This window comes from Papio anubis, chromosome 12 (assembly GCF_008728515.1).
Source record: "Papio anubis isolate 15944 chromosome 12, Panubis1.0, whole genome shotgun sequence".
Lineage (NCBI taxonomy): Eukaryota > Metazoa > Chordata > Mammalia > Primates > Cercopithecidae > Papio > Papio anubis.
In genome coordinates, this window is record NC_044987.1 from 111369984 (window position 1) to 111391385 (window position 21402).

Consider the following 21402-nt stretch of genomic DNA (forward strand, 5'->3'; position numbering starts at 1 on the left):
AAGGTAAGAGAAGAGAACATATTTTATTTAACAGCTTGTTCGCTTGATTTTGAAATATTTAAGCATATGGTATGTGGGTCTTCATTTGTGCTCTTGCAAATATTAGAGACGAGTCTGGGAGGTTTTTTTAATAACAGCTTTATTGATATATATGTATATATAATTCACATGTAATTTATGGGTACCTTAGCTCCCCCTTCGAAGTATACGCTTCAGTGGTTTTTAACATATTCACAAAGTCATGCATTCATCACTAGTATCTATTTCAGAACATTTACATCACCCCCAAAAGAAACCCTGCACCCAATAGCAGTCACTCCCCATTCCCTCCCACACCCAAGCCCTGAAAATTACTCATTTACTTTCTGTTCCTGTGAATTTGTTGATTCTGGACATTTCATATCAATGGAATTATATCAAATGTGTCTGGCTTCTTTCACTTAGAATAAGGCTTTTAAGGTTCACTCATCTTGTAGCATGTATCAGTACTTCATTCCTTTTTATTGCCGAATAATATTGCACTGTATGGGTATATCCATCAGTTGATGGACATTTAACCTGTTTCCACTTTTGCCGGGGGGCAGTGGCTCATGTCTGTAATCCCAGCACTTTGGGAGGCCAAGGCTGGTAGATCACCTGAGGTCAGGAGTTTGAGACCAGCCTGACCAACCTGGTGAAACCCGAGTCTACTAAAAATACAAACATTAGCCAGGTGTGGTGGTGCACGCCTGTAATCACAGCTACTCACGAGGCTGAAGCAGGAGAATCGCTTGAACCCAGGAGGCAGAGGTTGCAGTCAGCCGAGATCCAGCCTATGAACATTCAGATTCATAGGAGCACTATTTTTTTTTTGTGGGCTTATGTTTTCAGATATCTTAGGTATACACCTAAGAGTGGAATTGCTGGATCATATGGTAATTCATGTTTAACTTTTTGAGGAACTGCCAAATTGTTTTCTACTGCACTGCTGTGCATTCCCAGCACAAGGCACAAGGGTTCCAATTTCTTCACATCCCTTCCAGCACTTGTTATTGTCTTTCTTTTTTACTGTAGCCCATCCTAGTGGTGGGAAGGGGTATCTCATTGTGGTGTTGATTTGCATTTCCGCCATGACTAATGATGCTGAGCATCTCTCGTGTGCTTAGGGGCCATTTGTATATCTGCTTTGGAGAAATGCCTATTTAAATCCTTTGCCCATTTTTAATGGGATGATTCAGGTCTGGGTTTTTTTGTTTTTGTTTTTGTTTTTGTTTTGAGACAGGGTATCTGTCAGCCAGGCTGGAGTACAGTGGCACAGTCTCGGCTCACTGCAACCTCCACCTCCAGGGTTCAAGCGATTCTCCTACCTCAGCCTCCTGAGTAGCTAGTATCACAGATGCCTGCCACCATGACCTGATAATTTTTGTTTTTTGTTTGTTTGTTTGTTTTTGGAGATGGATTCTTGTTCTGTCACCCAGGCTGGAGTGCAGTAGCACCATCTCGACTCACTGCAACCTCCGCCTCCCGAATTCAAATGATTCTCCTGCCTCAGCCTCCCAAGTAGCTGGAAATACAGGTACACACCACCATGCCCAGCTAATTTTTGTGTTTTTAGTAGAGATGGGGTTTCACCATATTGGCCAGGCTGGTCTCGAACTCGTGACCTCGGTGATTCACCCACCTAGGCCTCCCACAGGCATGAGCCATTGTGCCTGGCCTTAATTTTTGTATTTTTAGTAGATATGGGGTTTTACCATGTTGGCTGGTCTCAAACTCCTGACTTCAAGTGATCCGCCTGCCTGAGCCTCCCAAAGTGCTGGGATTACAGGCATAAGCCACGGTGCTCAGGCTTCAGGTCTGATTTTGATACTTACAGGGATAAAGCAACAGTTGTGAAGGCTCCAGCACAGAAGGTTCATGCTTGCTTTGACATCAGCCTGTGCACTTTGGGGTTAGCAGACTTACCTTTTAGTCTTTACAGAGGCAGTGTCTGCCACCTACAATGACTTCTCATCTCTTCAGCAAAGCCTTCTTTAAACCTTCTTCATAATCCTCTGATTGCAGAGTGATAGCTGACCGTGTTGCAGTGGGCCAGAGTTAGCTGTTCCCTGCAGCTAAGCACATGGGCTCTGGAGCTAGCCTGCCTGGTTCAGATCCTGGCTCCCCCAAGCCTCAGCTGTGCAACCTGGGAGGCTAACTCTTCAGTTTCCTCTTCTGTAAAATGGGAGTGATAACACCTTCCTTATAGCGTTGTTGCAAGGGATTGCTGAGAACATACGTGTAAATCCTGTTGCGTCTTGCCCCTGATCAGTGCTTGCTTGATTTCCTTTTGGGCAGGGCATTTCCAATGGCAGGGGTCACTACCTTCAGGGCAGGATTTTCCATTTATGAATGGTGTTAATTGAAGGAATCCCTCGGGGTTATTGGCTGAAAATTGCCTCCCTGTGATTCAGGCAGCCGTCAGGTTTGTGGAGGAGCTGTGGGTTTCTCCCACCTCCGGCTCCAACTGTCCATCATTCCTCCCCTCTCCTCCCCTCTATCACCCACGCCTCCTTGCTCCTTCCCAAATGGCGTGTGACTTCTCAGGGGATGTGAGAGGCGGCTGGAAAGTGACACCACACCCCTTAATTACCCTTGTTCCTTCTATGCCCCAGCACCTAAATTTAGCCGGCAGACCTGGGCACTAGGGACCCAGCTCCTCCCTCCCCAAGGCCCCACCCTCTCAAAAGCAGGAAAAGCGCTCCCAGGCACGACTTCTCACCATCCTGAGGGTGGAGGCGTCAGGGAAGTTGCTAAAAGGCCAGAGTGAGGGCACTTGGCTCCAGCAGGGACCCTTCCTGCTACAGTAGGCAGCTGGGCTGCAAGTTGTGATGGAGCAGAATGTCACCTGCCCACTCCCTGCCCTTTTTAATGATGGGGAAGCCTGAGAGGGAGCGTCAGTCAAAGTGTCCAGAATGTTAGGGGCACGAGCTCGAGAATCTGACAGCCACCCTCTCTGACATATGCCAACTGTGTGACCTTGGGGAAGTCACCAGACTTCTCTGGACATGCTTCCTCATCTGAAAAATGGAGACCTCCCAAGTAAGGTGACTGTGACATTTAAATGAGATAATATATGTAAAGCATACAGCACCACGCAAGCACCAATCAGCCCAGCCATGACCATTATCCACATTGCTTGACCTGTTAGCAGTGCAGTGGGGACCCAGGCCTCTGGACTCACACTTTAGTGCTCATTCCATGAAGTCACACTCCTTCATCAGTGACTTGATGCCTCTGTTCCAGATGGGGACATTGAGGTAAAGACAGGTTAATTACCAGGACCAAGGTTACCCAGCTAGGTGGCAGCAAGGCTGAGATCTGATCCCAGGTCTGCAGGCACTCGTTGCCTTTCATGAATTGTTTTGGCCAAAAGGCCCCATCTCTTCCAAGCCTGTCTCAAGGTCCACCATCTCCAGGAAGCCCTCCTGGCTGTCTCCAGGGCAGATCTCTCCAACCTCCCTGACTACAGAATGTCTGCTCCAGACCATAACCTCCTCCCCAGCTCCCAGACAAGTTCTAGAAGGGAGGGCTTCCTTTTTACCTCTGTGAGTCTCTGAGGTTCCATGACAGAGTTCATAGGCATGAAAAATCACTGACCTTTTTTTTTTTTGAGATAGAGTCTCGCTCTGTTGCCCAGGCTGGAGTACAGTGGCATGAGCTCGGCTCAATGCAACCTCCACCTCCCAGGTTCAAGCGATCCTCCCACCTCAGCCTCCCAAGAAGCTGGGATTACTGGCGTGCACCACCATGTCCAGCTAATTTTTGTATTTTCGGTAGAGACAGGGTTTCGCCATGTTGGCCAGGCTGGTCTCGAACTCCTGACCTCAAGTGATCTGCCCGCCTCGGCCTCCCAAAGAGCTGGGATTACAGGGGTGAACTTTCAGATACATAGAGAAAGCGGGGAACCAGCAAGTGGGAACAGAAAAGTGAGCTGGGGTGGAAAGTTAGACCTGGAGGGAGGGGAAGTATGTATGACTGACTGTGCACCTGAGATGGAGGACAGCGGCTTCATCCCAGAGTGGGGAGACCAAGGATGTCCTGGTGAGGAATGAGACCACTCCAGGGTCAGTCAGGCCTGGAATTGATACTCCCATGTCTGGGTCTCTGGGCCTTAGTCCCTTGTGTGCAGAATGGGGCAGTAAATGCCAGCCTCCTGGAGGTAGGTATAGGGAAGCTTGAATGAGATGACCGAGTGGGGACCAGTGTGCCCCACCCTGTGCCCTGCACAGTCAGCAGCCTCCAGCTTGGAGGGAGCCGGACAGAGCCTGAACCTGTCTGGCCACCTGAGGCAGCCACTTGGGCCCCTCTGCATTGAGGGCTCTTCGGATAGAGGAGCCTATGAGGGAGTTATGGTGTGACTTTGCCACCCTCCCCCTCTTGGTCACACTGGAGCTCCTGGGCACAACCCCTTAGGGACACCAGCGGGGGTGGCCTGTGGCAGCCCCGACTCTCCTGCACCCAGCCCCTAGTCCACAGTGCCACCAATGCCAGGCCATCACCAGGGCTCACCAGACACACATGATCTCACTTAAACCTCGCAGATAGGTGCTTGCGTCTTCCCATGCCTCAAGTGAGGAAACCAAGAAACAGAGAGTTAAGGAAACTTCCAGCAGTGCAGAGCTCAGATTCAGACTCAGGCAGTCTGGCCCCAAAGTCTGCACTTAAAACCACTACACTCCTCCACCTCCCTAAACAGGATGAGACCCTCTTCCCGATGGGCTGGAGTGACTACATAACTTTACAGTGGTGCGGAGTAACACTTCAAGGTGTGTGCTAGAGAGAGCATGTCTAGGCCGGGCGCTGTGGCTCAAGCCTGTAATCCCAGCACTTTGGGAGGCCGAGACGGGCGGATCACGAGGTCAGGAGATCGAGACCATCCTGGCTAACACGTGAAACCCCGTCTCTACTAAAAAAATACAAAAATTAGCCGGGAGCGGTGGCGGGCGCCTGTAGTCCCAGCTACTCGGGAGGCTGAGGCAGGAGAATGGCGTGAACCCGGGAGGTGGAGCTTGCAGTGAGCTGAGATCCGGCCACTGCACTCCAGCCTGGGGGACAGAGCAAGACTCCATCTCAAAAAAAAAAAAAAAAAAAAAAAAAAGAGAGAGCATGTCTGCGGTGGCATTTCAGAAGTTCATTCCTAACTAGTTCTCTTCCCTTAAGGGGCTCACTGAGTTTGAGTTTATCTCTTGAAATACTGTAACAATCCAGGCGCAGTGGCTCATGCCTGTAATCCCTGCACTTTGGGAGACCGAGGCAGGCAGATCACCTGAGGTTAGGAGTTCAAGACCAGCCTGGCCAACATGGTGAAACCCTGTCTCTACTGAAAATACAAAAAAATTAGCCAGGTGTGGTGGTGGGCACCTGTAATCCCAGCTACCCCGGAGGCACAGGCTGCAGTGAGCTGAGAACGCGCCACTGCACTCCAGCCTGGGCAACAGAGTAGGACTCTGTCTCAAAATAATAATAATAATAATAATAATAATAATAATAATAATACTTTAACAATAATCCTAACACTGATGCTAATACTAACAGCTATTCCTCTTTGAGCAGGTTTTATATGCCAGCACCATCCTAAACTTTGACATGTGTTAATTCGTTTAATACTCATGACAGCCCTAGGAGGAAGGTATTATGAGTTTTCTTGTTATCCAAATGAGGAAACTGAGGCTCAGTGAGGTCCAATTATTGGGCAGCTCCCAGAGCTGGTGGTGGAGTCAAGATCAAACCTAGGCGGTTCTGGGTCCGATCATTCATTCATCCCACGCTCTCTTAACCTCAAACTTGCCACCTCTTCCTGCCTTGCCCGTGTGAATGTCCCCTCCCCATAGGGTGTTGGAAAGTGTGTCCCACTGGGTATGGGGCAGGACCAGGAGGGACCTTACTAGCAACCAGGGTAAGAAGGAATGACCAAGACATTCCAGCCCCAGCATGGGGAGTAGGGTGTGGGTTGGGCCTTTGTAGTGTCAGGGATCTGGGCGGCCCCTCCTAGCTCACCTGCAGATCTCCCTCCACAGGCAGGACCCCCATACCCTGGGAACACCACAAGCCACTCCTGAAGGTAAACAGAAGACTCAGAGACAGAGCAGCAGAGCCTGAGCCATAAGGTGGAGGGAAACATGCCCCAGCCACCTCCTGTTCTCGACACTGCTGGCCCCAGATCCAGTAAGTGGCATGACCATGCAGAGTGGTGCCTGGGCCCCTAACAGCTGCTCCCTCAGTTCCACATGGAGAAGGCTGTTCCCCAAAAGGGCTCCATTAAATCCTTAGCCAAGAGCCACATCCCCTCTGTTTCCGTCCCATCCAGGGGGAGAGGGCACATGTCCAGGCCGCTCCTACGGTGCTGACCTCATAGGGACACGTGGTAGCGTCTTCAGTGAACGGCAGCTTCTTGTTCTTATGTAGTTATTGTGGCCGGGATAAGACCACACAACCATGTGTTTTGGAAAAGGAGACAAAGGAGCCATCCAGGGATGCCAAAGGGGTCAAATAAAGTTTCTGGGACCTCTGTGAGCCCGTGGCTCTCGGGGCCCTGAGTCACAGGGTCCAGAAAACCAGGCCTGTCTGGATGGGGGGCCTGGCATGGGAATCACGCTGTCATAGGATGTCGCATGTCATCTGCAACAAAGACAGCTCATTTTCGAGCATCCTACTGAAACTTCCTTCCCCGTATTGGGGCTCAGATAATGATATCCCAAAGTATGGGGCTGTGGCATGCTGAGTACTTTGAGCTAAAGGAGACTGGAAGGCCTCAGAAGCAGCCTCAGAAGCAGTATCTCCCTATCTGACCTGTCCCCCTTTTCTCCCTTAAAGCAGCCATAGAAATGAGAATTCCTCTTCCCTAAGGGAGGTCATAGAAAGTAGAAATATTGGGGGCCGGGTGTGATGGCTCATGCCTGTAATCCCAGCAGTTTGGGAAGCCAAGGAGGGTGGATGACGTGAGGTTAGGAGTTTGAGACCAGCCTGGCCAACATAGTGAAGCTCGGTCTCCATTAAAAATACAAAAATTAGCCAGGCATGGTGGCGCACACCTGCAGTCCCAGCTGCTCGGGAGGCTGAGGCAGGAGAATTGCTTGAACCCAGGAGGTGGAGTTTGCAGTGAGCCAGGATCGTGCCATTTCACTCCAGACGGGGTGACACAGCAAGATTCTGTTTCAAGAAAAGAAGAAGGAAGAAGAAGAAGGAGAAGGAGAAGGAGAAGGAGAAGGAGAAGAAAAAGGAGAAGGAGAAGGAGAAGAAAAAGGAGAAGGAGAAGAAAAAGGAGAAGGAGAAGAAAAAGGAGGAAAAGAAAGTAGAACTATTACTCTAACCTTCCCCTGCCTTTCTGTGTAGGAGCTGGTCATAAGGAAATTCTCTGAGCCTACTTGGTCTGATAGTGGGCCGTAAGACCCTCGCTCCAGGGGGTCCTGCCCCATACTAGAAATAAGGAATATGGCAGACAGGCCAAGAAGAATGTGAACACACAGTCATCGTTGAGTTCCCTCCCTTGGCCTATTACCCTTAAGTCATACTCTTTTGTTCCAATCCTGTGTTTTTTTTAGATGGAATCTCACTCTGTTGCCCAGGCTGGAGTGCAGTGGTGAGATCTCAGCTGACTGCAACCTCCAACTCCTGGGTTCAAGTGATTTTTGTGCCTCAGCCTCTAAAATAGCTAGGATTACAGGTGCCCGCCACCAAGTACAGACAATTTTTGTATTTTTAGTAGAGACAGGGTTTGACCATGTTGGCCAGGCTGATCTCGAACTCCTGATCTCAAGTAATCCACCCACCTTGGCCTCTCAAAGTGCTGGGATTACAGGTATAGAGCCCGTGCCTGGCTGGTCCAATCACATTCCTATATGACTGTCCATTCTACATTGAACCTTTGCATAAAAAGGTACTGTACAGTTTTCTCTGGGTATTCATTTCTTTTCTTTTTTTTTCTTTTGGTTTGTTTGTTTTGAGACACAGTCTTGCTCTATTGCCCAGGCTGAAGTGCGATAGCATGATCTCAGCTCACTGCAACCTCCACCTCCCGAGTTCAAGCAATTCTAATGTCTCAAGCCTCTCGGGTAGCTGGAACTAGAAGTGTGTACCACCATGCCTGTGTAATTTTTTGTGTTTTTAGTAGAGACACAGTTTCACCATGTTGGCCAGGCTGATCTTGAACTCCCGACCTCAAGTGATCCACCCACCTCGGCCTCCCACAGTGCTGGGATTATAGGCGTGAACCACCACGCCCGGCCTAGGTCTTCATTTCCGAAGGCCCCCGTGTCATGTAAAATTTTGATTAAATACATTTGTTATGCTCTTCTCTTGTTAACTTCTCTCTGTCTTTTGGTATAGGAGTGTTGGCCGTGACCCTTATGATGGGTGAGAAGAGGTATCACACCTTTTCCATCCCTACACCTGGAAGGAAGGTTCTGCAGAGAGTTCATGAGAGACGATATCTGGAATGTAATCAGAGCATACCTCTCACTATTTAAGAGGTAAGGCTGGGTGCGGTGGCTCACGCCTGTAATCCTAGCACTTTGGGAGGCTGAGGAGGGCGGATCACAAGGTCAGGAAATTGAGACCAGCCTGGCTTACACAGTGAAATCCCATCTCTACTAAAAATACAAAAAATTAGCCAGGCGTGGTGGTGGGTGCCTGTAGTCCCAGCTACTCGGGAGGCTGAGGCCGGAGAATCACTTGAACCCGGGAGGCGGAGGTTGGAGTGAGCCGAGATCATGCCACTGTACTCCAGCCTGGGCAACAGAGCGAGACTCCATCTCAAAAAAAAAAAAAAAACAAAGAGATGTATAAAATGCCCCTGGGGTTTTTCTTTTTTTGTCTAGTTTGTGAATTTATTTCAGTGGTATAAGAGCTCTCGAGGTTAATTCCTTACCTGTATGTGCTTAGGTTATGTTCATCTAAAGGAAAACTTAAGAAATTATGTGGTAAACTATAATATAGAAGTTTATTTTTCTCTTGAGTAAACAATATTTGGAGGTTCTGGTCCAGGGCTGGTGTGGCAGCTCCACAAACATCAGAAACTCAGATCAATTCCTTCTTGTGGCTTGGTCATCCTTAACATGGGGCTTCTACCTCATGATCCAAGATAGCTGCTTCTCCTCGAGCAATCACATGCATATTCCTTTCCAGCAGAAAAGGAGAAGAGGTAACAGGGTGCAACCTCCTGCCTCTGAATGGCACTTCTTATAACTTACACACATGGCCATACCTGGCTATAAGGGAGGCTGGGAAATATAGCTTATATTTCAGGGGGTTGTTTGCCCAGCAAAAAACCGGGGTTCCGTGGCAAAGAAGACAGAGAACAGATGTTGGGGAATAGTTGGCAGTCTCTGGCACATCTTGGTATTTCTCCATTCCACGTGGGGAAGATGGCCATGTACTTTCTGGTACTCTGCTCCAGGTGGCCTTGTTCTTGTATGTTACATGTTCTTGTGTGTTACTTTTTTTTTTTTTTTTTAGATGGGGTCTTGTTCTGTTGCCCAGGCTAGAGTGCAGTGGTACAATCTCAGCTCACCGCAACCTCTGCCTCCCAGGTTCAAGCAATTCTCTTGCCTCAGCCTCCTGAGTAGCTGGGATTACAGGTGTGCGCCACCATGCCCATCTAATTTTTCTATTTTTAGTAGAGACAGGGTTTCACCATATTGGCCAGGCTGGTCTCAAACTCCTGACCTCAAGTGACCACCTGCTTCAACCTCCCAAAGTGCTGGGATTATAGCCATGAGTCACTGTGCCCAGCCTTGTGTGTTACTCTTAACTCCTTAACTTAAGTTGAGTTTCTCTTAACTCCTCTTACTCTAAGAGCAAGATTCAGGCCTCCAGAACAAAGTCCTTAGCCTGACATTCAGAGCCCTTGACCACTGGGTCTCAGGAACTGCCACAGCCCTGTGCAGCCTGCGTCCAGCCTCTTGGAGCCACCTGCCTGCTCCATTCCTTGCCTCCCCAGACTGTTCCCTCTGCCTGAATGGCCCTCCCGGACCTCCGATGCCAGGGGCCGTTCTATCCAACCTCGAAGACCCAGTGCTGAGGCATTGCTCTGTCAGTGCAACCTTGCAGGGCCTTGCTGGGGGAGAATCAGAATCCCTTTCTCCTGCCCTCCCTTGGGCTTCCGGAGCCTTCCGTCATCCTCTATTTATAGTTCAAGTCAGGTGCCCCTGGACACGTTGCTGGGAGGGAAGGGCCTCAGCTGGGAGAGCCGGTTCTGTGACCTGCTAGGGAAGGGCTGGGATTTTCCAGGACAGCTCCTCTAGCCCTATAGTCTCCCTGGCTACATCTGTCTACTGGGAGATGGAGTCCCCTACCTGGACAGCCTTAATCTGGTGTACCTGGTGGCTGCTTGTCTCCTTGGCTTTGCTGTGAGCCCTGGGGCCTGGGGATGGGCTTGTCTCCAACCCTGGGCCTGCTCCTGCCTCTGCTGTGGTGAGGTGACCTGAGTAACGGGTTGGGTTAGGTGGTCTCTATGTTGGTAGGGGTCTGAGTAGGGTCAGGCTTGCTCTAGGGGAGGGTCCCTGTTGCAAGAGTTGGGTAGAGAGGGCAGGAGCCGGCTGTAACTTTGCAAAGCTCTGTCCCGGGACACTTGGCTTCCCTCCTGTTGTCCTCCACCCTCCAGAAAGCCCAGCAGGGCGAGAAGAGCCCTGTGTCCCCATACTCAATGTCATTGTCACCTCCCCTCCCTCAGCCCAGCTGGTCCGTCAGCTCCAGACCAACTCGGAACACTCGGGAAGCTGAATCCTTCGACCTCCTCAAGCCATTGCTCGACATCCCCCAATCACAGCCTCCCCAACTCCCATCTCCAAAGGCCTCTCTCCTCCCCACATCCCCGGCTGTCACCGTCCTCATTCTTCTAACAAGCTGACAAACTTGAATTCTGAGTGAGCATGACCTGGGGTCTTGGGCCTGAGCCACAGCCCTCTGTCTCCACCCCATCCCCCACTTACACGCCCACTTTCACATACAGACACCGACCCTGATGCCAAGGACATCCGCTGGCTGAATGCCTCCTCCTGCCCTTTCATGAGCCCCAACACCCGGTCCTGACTACCTGCACCCAGCCGTGGACCCTCAAGCAACTGTAGGAACCCCCTCTACAAGACTCAGCCCTTTTGCCACCAGTGGGACTTGCAGGCCCAGCTGACCACCACCTTCTTGCCTGCTGTGGGCCATGTGACCGGCGGAATTCCATCACATCTGCCCTGAGCCTCACCTAAATCAGGACAAAGTTTAGGTGTTCAGAATCAGGTGGACCTGACTATGTGACCTTGGGCAAGTGACTAACCCTCTCTGAGCCTCTGACATTTGTAGCTGACTCCAATCTGATACATGGGCTCCCCAAGGGCCTGAGGAAGGGAACCAGTGGGCCCCACGTCCTCATGGGTTTGAAACCTCACTCTTCCCTCCCTTGCCCTTGGAAAGTGAGGGCAGGAGGCTCCTTCATGGGGTGGCTAGAATGAGGAGGGAGGACCAGGAAGCCTCCTGACCTTGCCCCAAGAGCTGGCAGCCCCCAGTCCCACCTTACCCAGAGATCACCCAGGGGAGACCACTCTGGCTGAGGGATGCAGGTGCTGGTGCCAACTAGGAGAAGCAGTCTAGGGCGCCTCCCAGTGGACACCAAGGGAACGTCTCCCTGGCTGGCCTTTGGGACAGCCCTGTGATTTCAGCCCTTGGCCTGCAGTCAGGCTCCAGTACTGACCCCAGCACCAGCAGTGGCAAATTCCACCTCATTTGAGGAATCTCAGTTTCCTCTTCCACAAAACAAAAATAATGATAACATCATCATATAAGACCACAGTGAGACTTCCGTCGGGTGACCCAGGCGACCTGCCTTCCACACTAATGTTTTCCAGGTCTAGAGAGGCTGGGGCTTGCCTGGGGACCACAGCGAACTGTGGTGAGGAGTCAAGGGTTCAGGCTGTCAGACTCCTGGTCCACTGCTCTTTCCACTCCCGGGAGGTGCCTCAATGTGACCTTGGACTCTCCAGGCCTATTAACTCCTCCGTGTGGCTCTGGAAGTTTTCAGATGTTTTAGTGCTATTAACACGCCTGTCCCAGGAATAAGCTTACAAATGCATCCAATTAACCTTCTGCCAACAATTCTGGGACGTGATTTCTTTTCCAGCCTTTGCAGGGAGATCTCTGTTCCCATCTCCTTCCTGGAAGACAGAAGCCTTGTGTGAGCCCCTTGTGTGATGTCACCCCAGCTGGGGCCACCGGATGTTGGTCCTCAGCAGGGAGACTTTGGGTCCTCCACCAGGACCCAGGGTTGACCTGCACGGCCAGGCCCCATGGCCTGGGTGGAACCTTGTTTCTGCTTCAGATGAGGAATTGCAGGGTTGAAGGTGTGGGGAGGAAAGAGGCCTCCACAGTGGGGAAGGGGGCTGCAAAGGGAATCCCAGCCCCAGCCCCAGCCCCAGAGGACCCATTTATTTGTGCTCTAACTGTGGCGAAGGGGCCCTTTCTGAAATGCATGCAGCGCCCGAGTTCCTCTACGGTGGTGTCGGGCTGGTGCTGGGCACTGAGCGAGGCAGCAGGGGAATTCAGCCACGTCAGGCGCTGTGGCTGTGCTGCGGGCTCTCTGTTTTCAGTTAGGCCATGTGTTCCTCTGGAAGTGGCTGGCCGTGGGGCCCCTGGAATTGTGGGCTGGAGCTCTCCTGCTCCCTCTGGCTGGGTCTCTATTGCTGTAGCCCCTAGAATCACCTCTTACAGCCTTGAAAGGCCCGGGGAGACTTGACCCTGGGGCTGGGAACCCTCGGGCAGGAGGGATGTGTTCATAAACACAGGCACGCTGTGCCATACCGGCTTTTAGACAGACAAAGACAGAGACTGGGTGACCACACGACCTTCAGGACTCACCAACAACAACACACACACACACACGCACGCGCGTGCCCACACACACACACACACACACACACGGGTGAGGGGAAAGGAGAAGCGTCCAGGCAGGCCCTGAGGGAGGAAGGCAGAGAGCCAAGGGTATGAACTGAGTGATAGTGGAAGCCATAGGGCCCCTGGGGGAGCAGAGAAGGAACATGTTCCCGTCCTGACCCGATCCCCTTGCCCAAGGCCCCCACCAACCAGTGGGGAGGTGGGGCGGGGGCGGGGAGTGAGGACAAGGGCCTGAAGCTGGTAACCTGCCCCTGGCAGGACGGCTCTGGGAGGCGATGGAAAGGCTCACCCCCTCCCTGCTTCCCAGCTGAACTGGACTTTCACAGTCTCTCTACTCACTGCCTCTTCCCACCCTCACCTTTCCCTCTTCTCTCAGCTCACCCAGCCCCTGCCTGCACTGAGGGGGACATACTCCCCAACACCTCCTTGGCTTTGCAGATGCTATCCCCCTTGCCTGGAATCCCCCTGCTGCCACCGCCTTTTGCCTTCACCCTACTCTCCTGACAAACGCCAGCTCACTTGCAAGGCCCAGCTCAATGCCTCTTTCTCTGGGTAGCCTTCCCACCACCTCTCTCTTCCTGGCAGAATTCATCTGTGCCCCCGCCCCCGGTGCTCCCGGGGCCCTTGCACGGACCTCTGCTGCTCCAAAGGCTTCCTGTTGTAATACTCCATGTGCACAGCTGAATCCCTGACTCGACTCTGCTGAGAAGGTTGTGCTTTTTTCTATTTTGTACCGAGGGCAACGGGAGGCATTGGAACAGTTTTAAAGGAGCTGCGCAACAGGATCGAATTTGTGCTTTGAAAGATCACCGGGGCAGCCGCGTGGCAGACGGAGGCAGGGAGAGGACAGAGGCAGGGAGAGGGCGCGGGAGGCTTCTGTCATTGTCCAGAATGGAGTCGCAGCCGTGGGGACGGAGGTGGAGGTGGGAGAGGTGGAAAGATTCCAGAGATGTTCGGGGGAAAGCTTCCTCCTAGCCAGTGGTCCCCAAGCCTGGCTGTGCACCCAAATTCCCTAGGCAGATTTTAAAAAATAGGTTTCTGGGCTCTACTCAAGATGCACTTAAATGGGATCTCAGGGGCTAGAGCCAGAATCTGTTTTTTCTTGTTTTGTTTTTTGTTTGATTTTTTTTTTTTTTTTTTAGACGGAGTCTCACTCTGTCCCCCAGGCTGGAGTGCAGTGGCTCACTGCAACCTCTGCATCCTGGGTTCAAGTGATTCTCCTGCCTCATCCTCCCGAGTAGCTGGGATTACAGGTATCTGCCACTATGCCCAGCTAATTTTTTGTATTTTTAGTGGAGATGGGATTTCACCATGTTGGCCAGGCTGGTCTCGAACTCCTGACCTGGTAATTCTCCTGCCTCGGACTCCCAAAGTGCTGGGATCACAGGTGTGAGCCACGGCGCCTAGCCCAGAATCTGTTTTTTTTAAAAAAATTATCATTATGAGGCTGGGCATGGTGGCTCACGCCTATAATCCAGCACTTTGGGAGGCTGAGGCGGGCAGATCAACTGAGGCCTGGAGATCGAGACCAGCCTGGCCAAAATGGTGAAACCCTGTCTCTACTAAAAATACAAAAATTAGCTGGATGTGGTGGCATGCACCTATAATCCCAGCTACTCAGGAGGCTGAGGCTTGAACCTGGGAGGCGGAGGCTGCAGTGAGTCGAGAGCCACTGAGTCACTGCACTCCAGCCTGGGCGACAGAGCAAGTCTTTGTCTATCATTATGGTGGGAAAAAAAAAGAACATATAACATAAAATTTATCATCTTAACCATCTTTAAGTGGACAGTTCAGTAGTGTTAAGTATATTCACATCATTGTAAAGCAGACCTCCAGAACTTTTCCATCTTGCAAATCCGAAACTCCATACCCATTAAACAACAGTTTTCCATTCTCCCTCCCAACCAGCCCCTGGGCAACCAGCATTCTACTTCTGTTTCTATGGATTTGACTGCTTTAGATATTTCATATAAGGGAGTCATACAGGATCTGTCTTTTCGTGACTCAGAATCTGTATTTTAAAAAAATTCGGTCGTCACAGTGGCTCACGCCTGTAATCCCAGCACTTTGGGAGGCCAAGGCAGGCAGATCACTTGAGGTTAGGAGTTCAAGACCAGCCTGGCCAACATGTTTAAACCCCATCTCTACTAAAAATACAAAAAGTAGCCGGGCGCAGAGGTTCCAATTAGCCAAGATCGTGCCACTGCATTCCAGCCTGGGTGACAGACCGAGACTCCATCTAAAAAAACAAACAAACAAGCAAACAAAAAACGAATCGCCAAGTACTTCTGATGCAGCTGGTATGTGGTCTGCCGTTTGGGAACCACTGTCCACCTGGCTCCAGCTGAAAGGTGCCCTCTGCCTGTGTCTTTGCTCTTAGGAGCGAAATCAGATCTAGCACCCCCAGAACCTGGGGTGGGGGTTCCTTTTGACCTCTGGGGAGAATTTTCTCCTAGACAGGCTTCTCTCAAAGTCTACTAGAGTCAGATCAGGTAGTAACTCCACACCCCACATTATTATTAATGTTCATGACCTACATTTATATCATGTTTTAGATGCTGCTACTCAAAGCGTGGCCTCGAATTCCTTGGAGCTGATTAGAAATGCAGGGTCTCGGGCCACCCCCACAGCTGAATCCGAATCAGCGCATTAAGAAGTTCCTCAGGGAATTCGTGTGCGCGGTGCATTGTGGCATGGGAGCACAGCTCCAGGGTTTACAGAGTGGCATCTGGCGGGAGTTGGGGGAGGGAGGCCTGACCCCAGAGAGGAGAGGTAGCAGGAGAGGTAGCTGAGAGGCTGGGAGGCAGCCCATGCTGATGTGAGCCTGGTTTTGTCTCTCTCATCCCACTGCCTCAGTTCCCATTAAACGAAGCTGTCCCCATGGACCTGTCAATGGCCTCCTGGTGGCTTAGTCCCTGGACCTCAGTCACCAATTCCCAGGGCCGCCTGGCTATGGGAAGATGGGCCTGTGCTTGGCTTACTTATTCCACGGCTTGGCCTGCCACAGACCCTTCCGGCAGGGCACCTGCTCTCGTGACGTCCCAGCAAATCCCATCCGTTTGCACTAGTCGCAACAGCTTATTGGGCACTTACTAAATGCCAGGGACTGAGCAAAGGACTCCGCAGGCACCAGGTCATTTGGTCCTCACAAAACCCCATGAGGATGCTGCAAAGATTATCTGCATTTGGCAGATAAGGAAACCAAGGCTCAGAAAAGTAAAATAACTTGTACAAGTTCCCATAATTAATAAGTGCTCAAGGTGGGATTTGAACTCTTGTTGGTCTGCTGGGCCTGAGTCCTTAACTAGAATGCCTCCATTTTTGCTGTTTTTATGGAGGACACTGAAGTTCAGTTTTGCAATCTGCCTAGGGTCATATGGCTGTTAAGTGCTGGGCCTGGGGCTTGAACTCAGGATGGTGTATTCCCAAACCTCAAATTCTTAACTGCTGGGCTGGTTTCTTTATCCCAGGGGTCCCCAGCTCCCAGGTTGTGGACTGGTACTGGTCTGTGGCCTGTTAGGAACTGGGCCACACATCATGGGGTGAGCGGAGGGCAAGTAAGAGAAGCTTCATCTGTATTTACAGCCACTCCCCATCACTCTCATTACTGCCTGAGTGCCGCCTCCTGTTAGATCAGCAGCAGCAGTAGATTCTCAGGTGCACGAACCCTACTGTGAACTGCACATGTGAGGGATCTACATTATGCACTTTTTTTTTTTTTTTTTTTTTTTTTTTTTAGGCAGCGTTTCGCTCTTGGTGCCCAGGCTGGAGTGCAATAACGTGATCTTGGCTCACCGCAACCGCCGCTTCCCGGGTTCAAGCAATTCTCCTGCCTCAGCCTCCCGAGAAGCTGCGATTACAGCTGCTTGCCACCATGTCTGGCTAATTTTGTTTTTTTTTTTTTAGTAGGGACAGCGTTTCTGTGTGTTGGTCAGGCTGGTGTCAAACTCCTGACCTCAGCTGATCCACCCACCTCGGCCCCCCCAAAGTGCTGGGATTACAGGTGTAAGCCACCGCTCCTGTTCTTATGCACTCCTTATACAGGTCCCTGATGCCAAAAAGTTTGGGGACTCCTGCTTTACCCCATGTTACAGATGTGGGAGCTGAGACAGATGCTGAGCAAGTCAGCCTGGGTGTGTGAGGGTCTCCTATTGCTGTTCTGTCCACTCCAATTCCAGCTGCCTGGGCTCACTCTGGTATCAACCTTCTCTGTTTGGGCTACCTCAGCAATAACCAGCACTGGGGGCTGAGTAATCCCCGCCTTGTGGGAGGCTGAGGCCGGAGGATCTTTTGAGTCTAGGGGTTCAAGACCAGTCTGGGCAACGCAGCAAGACCTCGTGTCTACAAAATATATAAAAATTAGCCAGGCGTAGTGGTGTGTACTTGTGGTCCCAGCTACTTGGGAGGCTGAGGTGGGAGGACAGCCTGAGTCTGGATGGTTGAGGCTGCAGTGAGCTGTGATGGTGCTACTGCACTCTAGCCTGCACGACAGAGTGAGACCCTGTCTCAATAAATAAATGAATGAAACGAGCACTGATGAACCAGAGTCCTTGGAGCCACACCTGCAGCTTAGGATGCCCAGGAGCAGGCCGGGTGCGGGGACTTTTGCCTATAATCCCAACACTTTGGGAGGCCGAGGCAGGCAGATCACGAGGTTAGGAGTTCGAGACTCGCCTCGAACTAAAAATACAAAATAGAGTCAACAGATAATAGAGTCAAACCCCGTCTCTACTAAAAACACAAAAATTAGCCAGGCATGGTGGCACGTGCCTGTAGTTCCAGCTACTCAGGAGGCTGAGGCAGGAGAAACACTTGAACCCAGGAGGTGGAGGTTGCAGTGAGCCGAGACTGCGCCACCACATTCCAGCCTGGGCAACAGAGTGAGACTCTGTCTCAAAAAAAAAAAAAAAAGAAAAAAGAAAAAAAGAATGCTCAGGAGTTCAGCACGGTGGGGAGAAATGGAGACGGACACTTCTTGGCCCCACAGCTCCATGCCCCAAGTGGGGAGCTGACTGCACACCTGGGCACAGGAGGTGGTGAAGTGCACCAACTGCTGGCAGATCAGGAGGTGGTGGAAATGGGAACTGACAGTGTGAGTGGAGCTTCTCACCCCTCTAGGCACTGCCAGGTGCCCACCACAGCTGGGATGGTGGCCAGGGCAGGATGGGGGCTGCAGAGCTCCTGGGATGGCCCTTGGCCAGCCGGGCAGGAAGGGGAGGGTCTGGGGGCTCCTCACTAGCTCTACAGCTGCAGGTGAGTTGCTTAACCTCCCCAGACTTCACGCCTCATCTATAACGTGCCTCATCTATAACTTTTTTTTTGAGACAGAGTCTTGCTCTGTTGCCCAGGCTGTAGTGCAGTGGCACAATCTCAGCTCACTGCAACCTCCACCTCCTAGGTTCAAGCGATTCTCCTGCCTCAGCTTCCCAAGTAGCTGGGATGACAGGCATCCACCACCGTGCCCAGCTCATTTTTGTATTTTTAGTAGAGACAGGGTTTCCCCATGTTGGCCAGGCTGGTCTCGAATTCCTGACCTCAGGTGATCCACCTGCCTCAGCCTCCCAAAGTGCTGGGATTACAGGCGTAAGCCACGGTTCCTGGCTTACAATGGCTTCTTGTACGGCTGAGAGCCTTCAGAGCGTCACATATCTAACTTGCCTAGCACCCAGTTCACATTATCACATGGGCTGGCCAAATCTAAGAGAGGCAATTTACACCTGGCTCCTGTGAGGGACAGGTGAATTACACAGTATATGGGAAAAATATGCAGTGCTGGCTACACAGTAAGCTGTGTGTCAGTAACAGGTATTATCATTATTAAGAACAGGGACAGCTACATACTTTGCAGAGCCCAGTGCAAAATGAACTTGCGGGGCCCTTGCTCACACATCATGAAGAATTTCAAGGTGGCGACAGCAGAGCATTAAATCAAGCTCGAGCCCTTTGGAGTGTAGGGCCCTCTGCAGCTGCAAAGGCTGCACAACCATGAGGCTGGCTGTGATTGGGACACAGGACACCAGAATCTTTTTTTTTTGAGATGGAGTCTCGCACTGTCACCCAGGTTGGAGTGCAGTGGAGCGATCTCGGCTCACTGCAAGCTTCTCCTCCCAGGTTCGTGCCATTCTCCTGCCTCAGCCTCCCGAGTAGCTGGGACTACAGGCACCCGTCACCACGTCCGGCTAATTTGTTTTTTGTATTTTTAGTAGAGTCGGGGTTTCACCATATTAGCCAGCCAGAATGGTCTTGATCTCCTGACCTCATGATCCACCCGCCTCGGCCTCCCAATGTGTTGAGATTATAGGCATGAGCCACCATGCCCGGCCCAGACTCTTTATAATGGGCTCAGCTGTCTGTCCTTGGGAGGGTTGCTTGTCTGCTCAGTGCTGGCAATGAGTGAGGCTTTGGGTTCCATGCCTCCCCTGGTCTCCAGCTTATTCTGGGAGAGCCCCTTATTACCTAGGAACTCCTAATAGCTGCTGCTCAGCCCAGCCCCAGATATATCTGTCTGGAATAAGAGAACAGGATCCTTGAGTGTGAGGGCGGAAGACCCTTTGAGATCATCCCCTTCCCACCCCAAAATGCGGAGGACCTGCCAAGAACACGTGGGCCCCAGTGATGGGGCAGGATGAAGACCCAGCCTCTGAGTCCCAGCCTGGGAGCCCCATCTGGAAGAAGCAGCTCAGGCCTCATGAGGACGCCAGGGCTCCATGGCAGGAGGAGGCTGTGCTGGGGAGGAGGGGTGTGGGGAGGACAGTGCCACACCTGTCAGCCTGGGCTGTCCCTGCAGGAGTGGAGGGAGGAGTTTTTGTTCTCTTGGCTTCTCTGTGTTTTTTTGCAGTGGCACAAATTGCTTTTGTAATAACAGGAGAAAACGATCAACGAACCTTCATTTAAGAAAAAGCACAGCGTTCTCATGGGAACCAAGAAGACAAGGCCTTAATGCAAAGTATATTCTGAGAGAAGAAAACAAGAAGAACAGAGACGATTGGATTACAGCAATTGCTCTTATAACTCCTCCCCGCCCACCCCCTCGATGAGAAGCTGGTTTGAAGAACTGAGTATCAAATCCCTGCTGAGCTCTGAGGTTCCAGGTGTGGATGGGGTGCGGGACCCACGTATGTGTCAGTGTGCGTGGGTGTGAGTATGTGAGCAACTGGGTGTGTGAGATTCAGGCCCAGTTGGCTTGTCTAGAAGCCAGGCCTGAGATGCCCTGGGGGTGCTAACAGGAGCAGAGAGACCCCAAAGGAACACAGGCTTTGAAACGAGACAGAATTGAGTTGGAGTCCCAACCCCACCAACCCCACCTCTCTTCACTCCCCAGGCAGCATAGAAAACAGCGCCTGCCTCTCTCCAGGCGTCCTCGTGGAAGTGACACCGTCTTTAAACCCTGCATGGCAATCCCTGACGCACCGCCGTGATGCCTAGGGAAGACAGGGCAACCTGGAAACCCAACCCCTTCCTTAAGATCATCCAACTATTAGATGATTATCTGAAATGTTTCGTCATAGGAGCAGACAATGTGAGCTCCAAGCAGATGCAGCAGATCCGCATGTCCCTCCGTGGGAAGGCCGTGGTGCTGATGGGCAAGAACGCCACGATGTGCAAGGCCGTCCGAGGGCACCTGGAAAACAGCCCAGCTCTGGAGAAACTGCTGCCTCGTTTCCGGGGGAGTGTGGGCTTTGTGTTCACCGAGGAGGACCTCACTGAGATCACGGACATGCTACTGGCCAGTAAGGTGCCAGCTGCCACCCATGCTGGTGCCATTACCCCATGTGAAGTCACTGTGCCAGCCCAGAATACTGGTCTGGGGCCCGAGAAAACCTCCTTTTTCCAGGCTTTAGGTATCACCACTAAAATCTCCAGGGGCACCATTGAAATCCTGAGTGATGTACAGCTGATCAAGACGGAAGACAAAGTGGGAGCCAGTGAAGCTAAGCTGCTGACCACGCTCAACATCTCCCCCTTCTCCTTTGGGCTGGTCTCCAGCAGGTGTTTGACAATGGCGGTATCTGCAACCCTGAAATGCTTGACATCACAGAGGAAACCACATTCTCGCTTCCTGGAGTGTGTCCACAATATTGCCAGTGTTTGTCTGCAGATCAGGTACCCAACTGTTGCATCAGTGCCCCATTCTATCATCAACGGGTACAAAGGAGTCCTGGCCTTGTCTGTGAAGACTGATGACACCTTCCTGCTTGCTGAAAAGGTCAAGGCCTTCTTGGCTGATCCATCTGCCTTTGTGGCTGCTCTCCCTGTGGCCGCTGCCACCACGGCTGCTCCTGCTGCTGCTGCTGCTGTAGCCTCAGCTAAGGTTGAAGCCAAGGAAGAGTCGGAGGAGTTGGATGAGGATACGGGATTTGGTCTCTTCGACTAATCACCAAAAAGCAACCAACTTAGCCAGCTTTATTTGCAAAACAAGGAAATAAAGGCTTATTTAAAAAAAAAAAAAGAAAGAAAGAAAGAAAAAAAAAGAAAATAAAACAACACCTGCTTCCACGGTTGTGG

The 21402-nt window shown here is 51.5% G+C and overlaps 1 pseudogene; it reads left to right on the plus strand.

The window, feature by feature from the left end:
• Positions 1–5477: 5477 nt before the first annotated feature.
• On the plus strand, positions 5478–21368 carry LOC103877452 (annotated as a pseudogene).
• The last annotated feature ends 34 nt before the right edge of the window (positions 21369–21402 follow it).